Source organism: Cydia splendana, chromosome 13 (assembly GCF_910591565.1).
Source record: "Cydia splendana chromosome 13, ilCydSple1.2, whole genome shotgun sequence".
NCBI lineage: Eukaryota > Metazoa > Arthropoda > Insecta > Lepidoptera > Tortricidae > Cydia > Cydia splendana.
The window spans coordinates 14,910,830-14,927,242 of NC_085972.1; positions in this window are offsets into that span (position 1 = coordinate 14,910,830).

The following is a 16,413-nucleotide window of genomic DNA, read 5'->3' on the forward strand; positions in this document are numbered from 1 at the left end:
ACAACGAAGGCCCTTTTAGACAGATTTGACAAATATTTTTTGCCTACGAAGAACTTAACAATGGAGCGACACAAGTTTTTTATGCGTAATCAATTGGAAGGTGAAACGACTGAGCAATATACGTTTGAGCTAAAAAGATTGGCAAAAACTTGTGAGTTTGGAGATTTGAACGACGACCTCATTAAAGATAGGTTGATATGTGGTCTCACTGAGGATGCTTTGAGAGAGCGGTTGCTACGCGAATGTGACCTCACGCTGACTAAAGCGATGGATATTAGTAGGATAGCGGAAATGTCACGAGCACAAGCGAACCACATTAAGCCGGAAAAAGGAGTTGACAGTCATATTCACGAGGTCACCGAGCAAGAGGGAGAAGAAAGAGTATGTGAGGTACACTTTAGGCGCCGGACGGCGCCACCTGGACGCCGCGGGCCGCCTGCGCCGCCCGCCGTGTGCCGTTGCGGGGCCCGCGCCGCCGCCAGTCAGTCTCGCGCGCGCGCCGCGCCGCCGTCGTCAACGGCGTCAGCCATCCGTGGTAGCAGCGACGGAATGTCACCTTCACCGCGTCAGAATGGACAATTTAGCAGGAAAAATAACAAGAAATGCGACTATTGTGGTCGGGTGCATGATAGATTTAAATGTCCGGCGTACGGCCAGCGATGTACTCGATGCAATAAGGCAAATCATTTTGCTAGGATGTGCCGTGTGTATATGGTACAGGAGAACTCCACTGATCAGGCGAGTCGTAGTAATAATAATAGTACCTCAAAAACTTGTTGGTATGAAGATATTTTGATAAGGAATACTGCTGTGTCATTCAAACTGGATACTGGAGCTGACGTAAACGTTTTGCCTCATAGGTTCTTATCAAAGATAGGTATTAAAGATAATGAATTGGCCCAAACGCGGACTAAGTTGACAGGCTACTCGGGAGCTTCGATTAGGGTGGTAGGCAAAGCGATGCTAAAGGTCATGTGCAGGGGAAATGCGTACGTACTGAAATGTATTATTGCTGACGTAAATTCATCCCCTGTATTAGGGAGAATTGCGTGTAATGAGATGAATCTCGTTAAACGTGTTTATAGCGTAGATTCACCGGTGAGAAATAGTAGTGCGGAAATATTAAACGATTTTGAGGATGTATTTATAGGGATGGGATGTTTGCCAGGCGAGTATAAGATAAGATTAAGGGAAGATGCGCGCCCGGTCGTACATGCGCCGCGTAAACTACCTATTGCGCTACGCGAGGGTGTTAAAAAGAAACTTGACGAGATGTTACAGCAAGGGGTCATCGCCAAAGTCGAAGGACCCACTGACTGGGTTAATAGTATGACGGTCGTAAAGAAGGCAAATGGTGATCTCCGTATTTGTTTGGATCCGCGCGATCTTAATAAAGCCATCCGAAGGGAGCATTTTAAGTTACCGACGTTAAACGAAATAACCGCGAATTTGGCGGGTGCCAAATACTTTAGTACATTAGATGCGAAACAGTCGTTCTGGCAAGTGAAGTTGAGTGACGATTCAACGGATTTATGTACTTTTAATTCCGTGTTCGGTAGGTATAAATTCCTAAGAATGCCGTTTGGGATTTCATCGGCGTCGGAAATATTTCATAAGAGGCTATACGAGCAATTTGATGACATTGAGGGGACTATCTTATTTATAGATGATTTACTCGTTTATGGCGAAACAAAGGAGATACACGATAAGCGTTTGCGTCAAGTTATGAACAGGTGCAGGCAAATTAATATTAAACTCAATAAGGAAAAATGTAAAATAGGGTTGTCGGAATTGAAATACTTGGGACATATTATATCGGAACATGGAATTTTGCCGGATAGTTCACACACACTTGCGATCAGAAATATGCCTAGACCACAGAATGTGAAAGATTTAGAAAGGTTTTTAGGTCTGGTCACGTACGTAGGTAGCTTTATTCCGAACCTCTCAGATAAATCACATTTGCTTAGGGAATTGTTAAAGAAAAATATTGCATGGCACTGGGACGATCGCCATGACAAATGTTTTGATGAGCTTAAAAAGTGTCTGATTAGTCCACCGGTACTGCAGTACTACAGTTTAGATCGGGAGGTGACATTGTCTGTTGATTCGTCTAAAAACGGTCTTGGTGCTTGCTTATTGCAAAATAACTTGCCGGTGTGCTATGCGTCACGTTCGTTAACAAAAGCAGAACAAGCATATGCACAAATCGAGAAAGAACTGTTAGCTTGTGTCTTCGCATGTGAGAAGTTTTATACTTACATTTACGGACGAGGCGATGTGACAATTGAAACTGACCATAAGCCACTAATTAGCATCATAAATAAGCCAATAGCAAGTGCGCCGGCCAGATTGCAAAGGATGTTGTTGAGGTTGCAACCTTATACTTTTACACTAGTGTATAAGCCAGGTAAGTATTTATACGTAGCGGACACATTGTCGCGCGCCGTTGCGCCAGCGCCAGCGGTGCCAGAGGAACCGCGGGACCACTTGGACGCGCAAGCGCAGGTATGTGCGGTAGCGGTTAGCAACCCACTAACTGATTCGCATTTTTTGAAATTGCAGAAATCGTACAGTACGGATAGCGAAATGCAACTCCTAAAAAAGATAATTAGAAAAGGTTGGCCTGTACACAAATCTCAAGTAGATGATATTATCAAACCTTACTGGAACTGCAGGGATGAGCTAACGGTAGCTTACGATATGGTATGGAAAGGTGAACAAATAATAATACCAAAGTGTTTGCGTCGAGAGATGTTGCAAAAAATACATATAGGCCATTTAGGGTCTGAAAAGTGCAAATTAAGAGCTAAGGAAATAATGTATTGGCCGAACATGAATTCTCAGATTACAGATATGATCTCCCATTGTCAACCCTGCCTTATGCATAGAAAAGAGAACAGTAAACAACCTTTGACACCGCACAATGTTCCGTCGCGTCCTTGGTCAAAGGTCGGCACTGATATTTTTCATTACGGGATAGAATCGTATCTTTGCATTATTGATTATTTTAGCAAGTATGTGGAGGTTATAAAATTAGGGTCCCTCACGTCGGGGCATGTGATTAATAATTTAAAAATATTTTTTGTAGGGAGGGAATACCAGATATCGTGTTCTCAGACAATGGGCCGGAATTTTCGTCGGTATTGTTTCAAAACTTTAGTAAAGAGTGGGGCTTTGAGCATCATACGTCATCACCTAGATATGCTCAATCGAATGGACAAGTGGAGCGTGCCATTCAGACAATAAAGTCAATATTACGTAAAACCGCAGAAGATTCTTCGGACTTTAGACTGGCTCTGTTAGGTTATTTAAATACACCCATTAGTGACAAGTTACCATCTCCGGCAGAAATCCTAAAAAATAGGAAGTTGCGTAGTCCTTTGCCTTGCTTGCCGGACCGATTGTTACCTAAACCCGTAAATAACAGGAAAATTCGACGAGAATTGCAAGACCGTCAAGTTTCGCAAAAAATATATTTTGATAGGGGAAGTAAAAACCTTACACCGCTAGAACCTGGCTCGTTAGTTAAAGTTCGTAATAGTGGCAGGTGGTGTGACGGTAAAATCATAGCATTGGTAGGCCCTAGATCGTATTCAGTCAAACTTCAGACGGGCAGAATAATACGACGAAACCGCAGACAACTCATATTAGACTCCACGCGGCGCCGTGATTCACCCGTCGACCACTTTCCGTATGATGATATAGTAGCAGGGGACACCGGGGCAAACCGAGTGCGCGGCTCCAGTACCACAGGTAGTTTCCAACGTACTCGTCCAGCATTGCAGACAACTGATTACTTTGTTTCTCGCTTTGGCAGGACAGTGAGGCCTCCTGATCGGTGGGGATACTCGGCACCTGGTGTACCGCAAGTGAATAATAATAACAATGATAATCGATTCTAGTGTAAACAAATGATCAGATGATGTTGTTGTTGAATTTAAAAGTAATTAACGTTTTGAGTTGATTTTGCATTGTCTTACGGATTTGGTCTTTGAACAAAATATGCATGCATAAACTTACACAATAGGTACATACTTGTAATACCTAAGCTAAAACCTATTTAGTTTTTTTTTACAATTTTAATATTATGTGACACCATAGCATGCGGGTGAACATGTTCATGTTAGATAAAAATAATAAAATTATTATGAGTATCTTACCAATTAATTATGTTAAGCATAATTATTGAAGCCAATTTTACTTAAGTATTCAATCAAATAAACTATTCGTATTATATAATTTTAATACCAATAAAATACAATGGAATGTTGAAATAAAATTTAAGGAAAGAGGATGAGTAAATATGTACTTATTATCTTATACAATTCAATTTCTTTTGTAACAGGGGGGTTGTAGGTATCCCGATAATCACAATAATGTGGGTAGGCTAAGCAATATATGAATAAAGTAGTCTATGCTCGGTAATGGTCGTTTGTATATCTTTTGACAGTACCTACCATATATTATTATATGTCCAGATAGCGAAAAGGCTTGTGGGCATGTAGGTAAAGATTTTGTCATATTTGTCAAAATAAAAGGAGTACATTTCATGTGGATAAGGGTTAAATAAGAAAATTAATCTTTAAAGCCCTTAATTCTTGGGGATGTCTACAGGAAAGACGTGACACAGGCACGTACCCAAATCTTCCAATGATCATAAATTATCTTTACAGTACATATGGTCCTATTCTCCCGCACTAGTGCGTAAAATAGCACTTATTGTGCGTATGTCAAAAGTTTGGGCCATATGTACTGTAAAACGTTGTACGATACACGTGCGAAGGGAGTGTTTTAAATCGTCACGAGTTGCGAATTACCTATTCGCACGTGTATCGTACAACGTTTTACAGTAGGGTCAGTTGTCCTAGGTTGAAACAAGCGGACACAGTAAAACTTTGCGATATCTCGGAAACTAGGTGTTACCAGCTAGTGCCGTCTGTCAAGCAAGGGCAGGCTCAGGGACCCCCAGCACCTCACCAATACGCGAGCACGCCTCGGAGAAGGAACAAGTTGCTACGAGCGTTATTGTGAATACGTGCGACAAAACTATTTTTTTTTTTCATTTATGTTTCGTAATTTTTTACCAAGATATAGAATAGAGTTTGGCGTTATTTAATTTTTTGTTGTGTTCTATGTGTATTAAAGTTTATTTGGAGCTATATATTTTTAAATTTAGTTCACTCTTTGGTGAAGTTTTTTTAAATTGTTTTAAAAAACACCCCCTAGTCTCGCAATGAAACATTTGTATGTAGTATACAATGAAACTGCTGTCAGACGTGGAGGTTTACCCAAAAAGCTATGGAAAAGTTAAGGACTTGCCAGCGCGGAATGGAGCGTAGCATGCTAAACATCAAAAAAATACAAAAGATTAACCATACAAAAATAAGACAACACACAAAGAGCATAGATGCTCTCAGCTATGCCAAAAAACTTAAATGGAGGTGGGCAGGCCATGTAGCACGTACCCAAGACAGGCGCTGGACAGTAAGGGTAACGTCATGGAAGGGACCTCTAGGAAAAAGCGGGAAAGGAAGACCCACTATGAGATGGCAAGATGATGTTACCAAAATTGCCGGGCCAAATTGGATACAAGTGGCCAAGGATCGGGATACATGGAGGGCTTTGGAGGAGGCCTTCACCTGTGAACACGGGGTTCTTGAATAACTATTTAAAACATTAATAAAATAGGTATGTAAACAATTTTTAAAATGTTCAAGAAATAAAAGGCTTTTTATTTTATTTTATATTTATTTTTATTTTATTTTATTTTTATTTTATTCTTATTTTATTTTTATTTTATTTTATTTTTATTTTTATTTTATTTTTATATTATATTTATTTTATATTAATTTTATTTTTATTTTATTTTTAATATATTTTATTTTATTTTTGTTATTTTTATTTTATTTTTATTTTTGTTTTATTTTTATTTCATTTTTGTTTTGTTTTATTTTATTTTCATTTTATTTTATTTTTATTTTATTTTTATTTAATTTTTATTTTATTTCATTACAAAAATAAGTAAAATATCATGAAAATTGATAATAATTGTCTATCATATGGCAAAATATAATATACTTAACTTTAGAAACGCCTGAGATAGGATGGTTTATATGTTGAATGTTTCATTGATGGCAAGGTATAGGTCACATGTCTAACATTGAAACAGTCGTTTATAAAACACTAGTTGCCAGAAAGTGTATGATATCAAGCATGAAGATGCTCAAAACCCTCCCGCGTTCACTTAGTTGGCAATCATGCTCCGTTGACATAAAAGACGCAGCATGCCGTACGTGCAGACCAGATTTTCGATTCACCGTGAAACTCAGGTGTGTGTACAATGAAACAAGTCTTTCGCTTTTATATATTTCAGCAATCTTATAATATTCCATACGTCGGAAACCTTTTAAATAACCAATTTCAGCCATTTTCTCCTTTCCTTTCTCATTAATTGATTGAAAGCATATATGTATTAATGTCACTTATTTATTACACCGTTTCAATGTTTATTAACGATGTTTCATGGTAGACTATAATTATTACATCTGTTTAACTGTAAAAATTAGTGTTTCATTGAAAACATGCATAGATACACAATGAAACAAAACTCATTTAAAAAAAAAAGGTTTGTATACTTGGTCAAGCAGGGGTGCATTACATTTGTTATAATTACTTTTCATATATTATAGTTTGATACATCGTTATTTTGAATAACGTAATAAATGTCATACTACCGTAATACCTAATTAACGGTATACATAATGTTATTATTGGTATAGTGGTCATAAGGTATATTTACACTTCGTCTAATATACATTGCCATAATTATTACATACTCTAAAGCATATTATTTGTTATAACAAGTGACATCACATAATTATTTATGTAGCATAATAGTTGCATGACATAAATGGGTTAGGTTAGATTGAAACTGCGACTCCGCACAAACGAATAACTACCTAACAAAAGGAGGGTTAGGTTAGGTTAGAACTTTGACCCGCCGTAGAATAAAATATTCTATCAAAAAGGTGGTTTAGGTTAGGTTTGAACTGCGGCCCCCGCAGAACGAAAACCGTGAAAAAGTAGGTTAGGTTAGGTTAGAACTGCGACATCCCTAGAATAAAATAGCTAGCAAAAGCAGTAGGCCTACGTACTAGTTATAAAAAGTATGTAAAACTTTACGTTATCACTAAATGAAATATGACAAAAAATGTTATACGATATAATGTATTTATACTTGATAAAATTGTATGAAGTATTACGTTATACAAAAATATAATATAACAAATGTCATTATAAAACATGTCTATATACTATTTGAAAATTATATTACATTAGGCATTACATCAATGACAGTTTAGATAAAATCACTATATAATAAAGGAAACGTATTATAAAATTACATTATAACATACAATAATATATCAAATGGCGTTATAAGAAATGTATGATAGATTTTTTATAATTATTGTTGAGTATGTATAGATTTATACTGGCAGGTTAGTTATCAATGTTATTATGAATTTACTAGAGTTCTATGTCAAAATGTCACAGCGCTAAAGAAAGGAATATATGTTATTGTATTATAATGTTATGATGGTTTAATTTAAATATATATTATATTTCCAACGTCAGTGTATTACTCAATATGGTAGCAGGATCGTGTGAATGAAGAATAAGCGGCAAGATATCGACAAGTAAGTGGCAAAATGAGTAATAGCGATAAAATAATTATACCCGTGTTTGACGGAACTGAATACGCGAACTGGAAAATTCGGCTGATGAAATATTTACAATTTAAGAAATGTAAGGAAGTAGCAACTAGAGATAAAACAGACAAGGACGATGCTAGTAAATGGGAAGAGATGGATATTCAAGCCACGAATTATATTTACAGCGCTATTACCAACCGGCAGTTAGAATATATAAGCGAGGTAGAGTCGGCATATAAAATAATATTAAAATTCGACGAAATGTATTTGAAAGAATCTACCGCTTTACAAATTGTGTGCAGAAACAATCTAGAAAATATAAAGTTAGCTAAATATACGGATATAAATGTTTTCTTCGACGATTTTGAAAGATGTGTCAATGATTTGAAAAATGCCGGCGCCATTATTCCTGAAAGTGAAAAATTAAATTATATGTTAAAAGCGCTACCGGAAAGTTACAGCTATATAGGCGATTTAATAGACGTGTTGCCGGAAACTGAAAGAACTGTTGAATACCTAAAAAGTAAAATACGAATGAAAAATTTACAAAGAGTAGATGAAGAGCTACCTAACCGATCGAACGCATTTAAAGTAAATACTGAAAATAAACCGACTTGTTTTACGTGTGGAAAGCCCGGTCACGTGCGCAGAGATTGCTGGCACGGAAGTCGTGGTCGCAGCAGCGGATATTCAGGTCCACATCATGGTCGTGGACGTGGTGACAATAATTTTAGACCAAATAGAGGTAGAGGATCTTACCAGAGCAATACATATTATAACAAAAATAGCTTCCACACATCAATTGTGCATAATTCGACGAAAAGTGAAGAGAATACGGTAAAGTTGGGTCAGATAAATTGGCTTTTAGACAGCGGCTGCACAGACCACATCGTAAATACAGATGAATATTTTGACAAATATATAACTTTAAAGATGCCCGTAAAAGTAAAAGTTGGAGATGGAAGATTTTTGAACGCAACGAAAGTTGGCAGCATTACAACATATTTTCCTGTTTATGAGAATAAAAATAAAGTGGTCATAGGTAATGTATTTTACATAAAAGAGATGAGCGCAAACTTGTTGAGCTATGCGAAGATTACAGACAATCATACAATAATTTCGTCAGGACATTTGTCAAAGATATATAACCGGAATAGAGAACTAATAGCAATTGCGAAGAAAGAGGACAGATTATATAATATGTCAAGCAACCGTTAGGCTATAACGATGATACTGGTAAAGTGTATAAATTATATAAGTCCTTATACGGATTAAAGGAAAGCCCACGTGCGTGGTACGAATGTTTTCATAAATTTGTATTGACCTTAGGGTTTCGGCGAAGTAAATATGACTATTTTCTCTATGTGAAAACTGATAATAACCAAACAGTTTATATATTAGTATATGTAGATGATTTATTAATTGCTTGCAAAGATGAACAAATGGTTACTACGATAAAAAATAAATTGAGTAGTTATTTCAGAATGAAGGACATGGGAAAAGTTAAAAACTATATAGGAATTGACGTTGAGTATGATTACAGTAAAGCGAATATTTTAACTTTGAGCCAAGAAAAATATATAGAGTCGTTAGCAAAAAAGTATAAAATTGAAAATTCTAAATTGTATAAAACACCGATGGAGATTAATATGAAACTTGACAGATGTGAGCTGAATGAGGATGTAAAATATAGAAATTTGATAGGAGCGTTGCTGTATATTAGTTCTGGTACTCGACCAGATATAGCTTATTGTGTCAATTATTTGAGCAGGTTTCAAAATAGTTACAACGAGACTCATTTTAAATGTGCATTGCATGTTTTAAAATATTTATACGCGACAAAGAGCCTTAAGCTCACGTAGAGATGGGTAGTGAGTAAATACTCACGGGTAAATACCGAGTAAATACTCAGTATTTACTCAATTTACCCGTATTTACTCGTTTATACCCAAATTGGTGGGTATAAACTATTTAGAGTGCTGAAAAGGCCATACAAATTTGAAATATAGGTGTATTTTGTAAGCCGCTACTGGATTAAGTACTCAAAATTCTATGAAATGTATTTTTAAAAGGGGCACTCCATACATGTAACTAATTGTCACAAAAAAAAATTCAGAAACCACCAACGTGTTGCACATCATTAAATGGGTCTTTAAAAATAACGGGAATGTTTCTAAGAACATTTTTGGATAAATTGAATATTTTTGGAAAAAAACCGTTTCGAAAGGCCAAAATAATGTTTATCTCTCTATAACTTTAGAACCAAAGTTCAGAAAAATTATGAAAGCATATCGAGTGATAAGCCGTATAATAGAGTACAAAAAACAATATTTGGAACATCATCGGTTGAGCCATTTTTGAGTTATCTTTAAAAAAACCCTTAATAAAAGGTCGTAAGTGCCGCGTAAATACGCACTTTTGCGCGACATGCAGTTATCCATAACATCGATAGAATTTAAGTACCGTATTTTTAAAGTAAGTACCTTCTTAATTAAAACAAAATTGTTAACTATGCATTATCACAATTTGCCTCTCACTGATAATTACCTTTTTTTCTAAAATTAAGCGTCCTCAATGTTTTTTTATTTTATAGATATTGTTAATATACGTTAGCACTCTTCCATAAAAGACAATTTTGTTCTTAAATCTCACTTTTTGAATATTTTATAAGCATTCGTTTTTACCCACCTAAATGAGTAAATACGGGTATTTATCGGGTACATTGAGTAAATACCGAGTAAATACTCAGTATTTACTCACCCCTACCCATCTCTAAGCTCACGTATTGCCAAAACATGAAGGCTAATATTATGGATTGTTATGTAGATGCCGATTGGGCCGGAGATGTTTTAGACAGAAAATCTACCACAGGATTTGTAATAAGGTTATTCGGAAACGCTGTGTATTGGAAGTCAAAGAAACAAAGCAGTGTAACTAAGTCTTCAACATTTGCCGAATATATTGCGTTATCCGAAGCCGTAACTGAGATCATTCTTTTACGAAGTGTGCTTAATGATGTGTTTGTAACGTTCAATGATCCAGTCAATATATATGAAGATAATTCAGGTGCGATGATTATCGCAAAGTACGGTAATTTTACGAAAAACTCAAAACACATTGAAGTGCATTATCACTATGTACATGAGAATTTTAAAAATGGTGTTATAGATATTATAAAAGTGAATTCTGAAGATAATGTAGCAGATATCCTGACTAAATCGTTAGGTCATGTTAAATTCTTTAAATTTAGACAAATGTTAAATGTAACATAATATACACCGTGTTATACATCGTGTCCAAGATAAAGTTTAAAAATTGTAATTGTTCAAATAATGTGAATTCAATTTAATTTAATATTGTAGATTAGTGTTGCAAGTGTTTATGTGTTGCCATGTATAAATCTAAGGAGGCGTGTTGAGTATGTATAGATTTATACTGGCAGGTTAGTTATCAATGTTATTATGAATTTACTAGAGTTCTATGTCAAAATGTCACAGCGCTAAAGAAAGGAATATCTGTTATTGTGTTATAATGTTATGATGGTTTAATTTAAATATATATTATATTTCCAACGTCAGTGTATTACTCAATAATTATATTAAACATTACACACCCGTCAAGCAGATCTTGTCAGTAGAAAAAGGCGACAAAATTTGAAAAATGTAGGCGCGAAGGGATATCTTCTCATAAAAAAATTGAATTTCGCGCCTTTTTCTACTGACAAGATTTGCTTGACCATCTATAATACAGAAACTGTAAAAGATAAGTAGAAACCAAGATTGCCATACGATAGCCAAATAAATTGTTTATCTTCACACGAAATATCACACTCATAACTTTAAAAACACCAGAGATAGGAAGGTTTGTACTTTTAGTGTTTCATTGATCAACAAGTTACCCTACATATGGTCCTTTAAACTTTTGACATACGCACGAAAAGTGCTATTTTACGCACTAGTGCGGGTAAATAGGACCATTCATCATCATCATTTCAGCCTATATACGTCCCACTGCTGGGCACATGCGCGAGAGGGCTTGGGCTATATAGTCCCCACGCTAGCCCAATGCGGATTGGAGACTTCACATACACCTTTGAATTTCTTCGCAGATGTATGCAGGTTTCCTCACGATGTTTTCCTTCACCGAAAAGCTAGTGGTAAATATCAAAAGATATTTCGTACATAAGTTCCGAAAAACTCATTGGACCATAAGGACCATAAGGTACTGTAAATATACTGGGTCAAGCAGATCTTGTCAGTAGAAAAAGGCGGCAAATTTGAAAAATGTAGGCGCGAAAGGATATCGTCCCATAGAAAATTTGAATTTCGCGCCTTTTTCTACTGACAAGATTTGCTTGACCATCTATAACTATTTTATTACTGCTAAACATACAGCCTGGCAAAAAAGAGTAGAAATTAAAAAGTGGCAACACTTATAGTGTCGTCCCGTTCTCTTATATGAATTGATTTGAAAGGGACGATACTACAGTGCACAGTGTTACCACGGTTACATATCAGAATACCGAAAACTGATTTACCTAATGTTGAATCACCTATGCTTGATTCACCTATTTTTAAATGACCTATCGATCATTTTACCTAAACATTGACTGACCTAAGTTTATAATACCTAAGCTCAAATAACCTAATGGACGAAACACCTAATGCACGATATACCTAATGCACGTTTTACCTACTGCACGTTTCACCTAAAGCTATTATACCTAATGAACGAATCACCTATAGCTGATATACCTAATGGACGATACACCTAAAGCTGATATACCTAATGAACGATGTACCTAAACTTGATTTACCTAATGGTCGAAATACCTAAAACTGTTAAACCTATCGCACGAAATACCTAAAGTTGATATACTTCCTGAACGAATTGCCTAATGTCGATATGCCTAATGCACGGAATACCTAAAGTCTATATACCTAGTACAAAATTCATATCATTTTGCGGAATGATCCAAGTGGCAACCAACTCCACCCAATAAATCGTATGATTTCCCAACCTTAAAGTAGAAACTGTTTGTTTGGATAACAACTTAAAAATACACTTTTTGAAACGCTACTTTTTAGGTAGTAGACTGATTTCGTAAGTCTAATACAAAATTAGTTATCTTATCTTATCAAAAACTTAATTTTTGTAAGTCAACATCATGACGATGAAATAAAAGTCGGTTTTGGCACTGTTTGGTCGCAGTTAACCTAACACGCTCCTCCTCGCTTTGCTCGTCGTAGCACCTTTCTCGACTCTGGCAAATGACTAGACCTTATATTATAATAAAAAATGGTAAGCCAATTGAATGATTTGGCTAAAAAAATTATACCAAATGTTGTATGTACTAATAATATTCTACTAAACAATAATTATATTTTTGATTTTAGGTACATATTTCGTTCATTAAGTCCATCAACTTCAGGTATTTCGTGCATTAGGTGTATCAAATTTAGGTATTTCGTTCATTAGGTATGTTAACTTTAGGTAATGCGATCATTAGGTATACCGACTTTAGGTAATTCGTGCAGTAGGTATGTTAACTTTAGGCAATTCGATCATTAGGTATACCGAGTTTAGGTATTTCGTGCGTTAGGTATATCAACATTAGGTGTTTCGTGTATTAGGTATATTAGCTTTAGGTATTTCGAGTATTAGGTGTTTCAACTTTAGGTAAATCGAGCATAGGTATTCGGAGCTTAGGTAAACCAATTGTAGGTGAAACGTGCAATAGGTAATTCGTTCATTAGGTGTTATGAGCTTAGGTTAATTGATCATTAGGTATTTAAAAAAATAGGTGAAACGAGCTTAGGTGATTCAACATTAGGTAAATCGATTTTCGGTATTCTGATATGTAACCGTTACCACTTATAATTTCTACTCTTTTTTGCCAGGCTGTAGTCTGAACTCAACCTAACTTCACAGAACTAAGCAGAACTCGTTTGTCAATTACTCTGCAAAAAGTGAAAAGTGTCAACGGTAGGTAAGATGATGATGAACTGTCATACATTTTATTTATCAATGGTGCATGTTGTTGTGCCTAGAAATTGTTATTTATTTTTGTATTGAATATTTATATTGTTTTTTTTTATTCTCCTTAAATCAATTTCAGGTGGTAATCCACGTCTTATTTTATTAGCCTAGTAAGTACCTACTCGTTACAATATTACCGGTGCTTATAGCCTGCTAAGGTATTACCTTCGAGCAACACGGAAGGGAGGCGGCATTCGCACTATTTCCCCTCTGCCGAGGTACAAGATTAGCGCGTCAATCTAATCTAGCGCGGGTAATAAAACTAGTTGCACTTGGATTTTTCACTAGACCGAGTCCAGACGCGCGCGTGAACACTGCTGCACAAAAATGCCTGTTTGCTCGGTTTTATGTTATAAAAAGAGGTCGGGGACATCAAATTTACAAAAAGAAAGTGTTACATTTCACATGTAATATTTTTTTTACATATCGTACGTTTAATTACATTCAAACACAATTATTATATTTTAGTCTCATGTAATTGTTGGATTTATCGATTTTGCTCGCTCAGTACAAATTGCGGATCGGTCGAGCGACAAATCCGACTTCTCATCTCTCAGAATACAATAACATACTTCGACGAAAATGTGTTAGTGTGCGTGTTGTGACACTTGTCACTCGTCCGTACACAAAAAGAGATCGAGGTTTGCAAGATTTGTCTTTGACGTGTGTCATTTTCTATGTATTTGTGTCGTCATTACAGATTGGATTTTGTATGTAAGTGTGTGAGAAGTGCGACTGTGTGCACCTTTCCCCGCGCGAAAAATGGAAGAAAGATTTGTACGGTGAGATATCGCTTGGGCCCCTCCCTTCCGATGTGTCGGAAGCCGGTGTTGCTCGAAGGGTATTACACATAATATATCTATCGTCGCGAAAAACGAAATTCGAAATTTCTTTACCCGCGTCTCTATCAATCGAATATACAAGAGCGATAGGTATATAACGTATTTCGATGTTAGTGGTAATATAGTTGAAATTTTTTAAGCTGACCGTTTAGGATTAGAGCGGTTTCGCACTACGTCCGATCCGAATCCGATCCGAACCCGTGAAAATATGGTCCGTAGTAGCCAGTGAACTATTTCTATAGTAAGTTATATACGCACCGCACACGTTGATTCGGATCGGACGTAGTGCGAAACCGCTCTTAGGACTATGAGCTCTCATAGTCCTATAAACGGTCAGCTTAATAAAATTCAACTATAGGTCCTCTGACTTTTTTTACATAAGTCGTATCGACTAAGTAGTTCGTAGTTAAACAATTAATAAGTGACTTGCATCTAGCATCTAATACCTAGCGCAATAATTTTGTGATAAAGTTCATAAAGTTGGCGTAATTTTTACAGATAACTCGTGGCATCAAAACACAACCAGCATGGGGTTGATACAATCGCTCATTTGCTCTATTATGTTTTGCTGCGAAAGGTAAGGGGACTGCTGTCCTTCAAAATAACCTCACATTTAAAGTAAGGTGTACCTAGTGTGCAAACTCTATTGCTCAAGGCGTTCGGTGCGACTTTTATGGTTTATGCGGCCCTATTGGATGCGAATCCGCAGGCGGATTAGCGATGTCTCGCTCACACACGCGAACAGCGTACAAATCCGCTCAGTGTGATAACAACAAATGCCGCATTCGAGTGGCCTCCGTGAGTTGCTTAAATCCCTTGTAAGGTTGACGTCACGCTGCTCGCCTCGCTGAAAATTCACTGGACGTTCGCCACTAAGAGGCAATTCAATCCCATAAATATGGAACATAATTGAGGATTTGTTACACACTTTCTAATACGAACGACCCGGTTAAATACATAAAAAGAAGTGTACGAATAGTACCTTATGCCCCTCTGGTAGAGTGTTATTACCATCCCGCTAGCGTGGGTGTTTAAGCAATCGAGCCAACCAGCGTAACATGACCGAGGGATGTACTACCCGAGCGTAATTGGAATGCGAGCCTATGCTGGTTAGTCCGAGCAGTCAGCTCATCCGAAGCGCGCCCTAAGCGGTTTTGATAACAACCATGCCCTGTACCTACTTATTTAGCCTGAGTACAAATTATAAATACCTACATATTCCAGCTCTGCGTCGTGTTATAATAGAACGAAATGAAGTAGCTGTAAATAATAAAACGAAATCAGTTCTGTCGGTTTTTGACTGATTTGTTTGTTCGTTTGTATAAATATGTAATTCAATTTACAGTTAATAAGATAAATTTAATCCGGATAATAAGTTAATTTCTACTTAACTAGAATGAGACTTCTATTTTAGTTTTTACAGTTATACCGGTAAAACTGTTTTAATATTTTTGATCACTTTTAAAGCAGTTTACTGAATCACTAACTGACACATAATTATTTATTACAGCACTCTACATTTATACTATACTATGTATTAGTATTGAATTCTAACAATATTTTGGTGGTAACTACTGGGAAAAAAAAATCCCACCTTTTACCAGTGGTAACTACTGGGAATAAAAATTCCCAGTAGTTACCACCAAGCCGAGTTGGTGGTAACTAGTGGGATTTTTTTTCCCAGTAGTTACCAGTGGTAAAAGGTGGGAAAAAAATTCCCAGTAGTTACCACTGGTAAGAACTTGGTGGTAACTAGTGGGAATAACCCAAAAAAACAACCTTTGTTACATTAGGCTTTGAGGCTTCGAGGCTAAAAA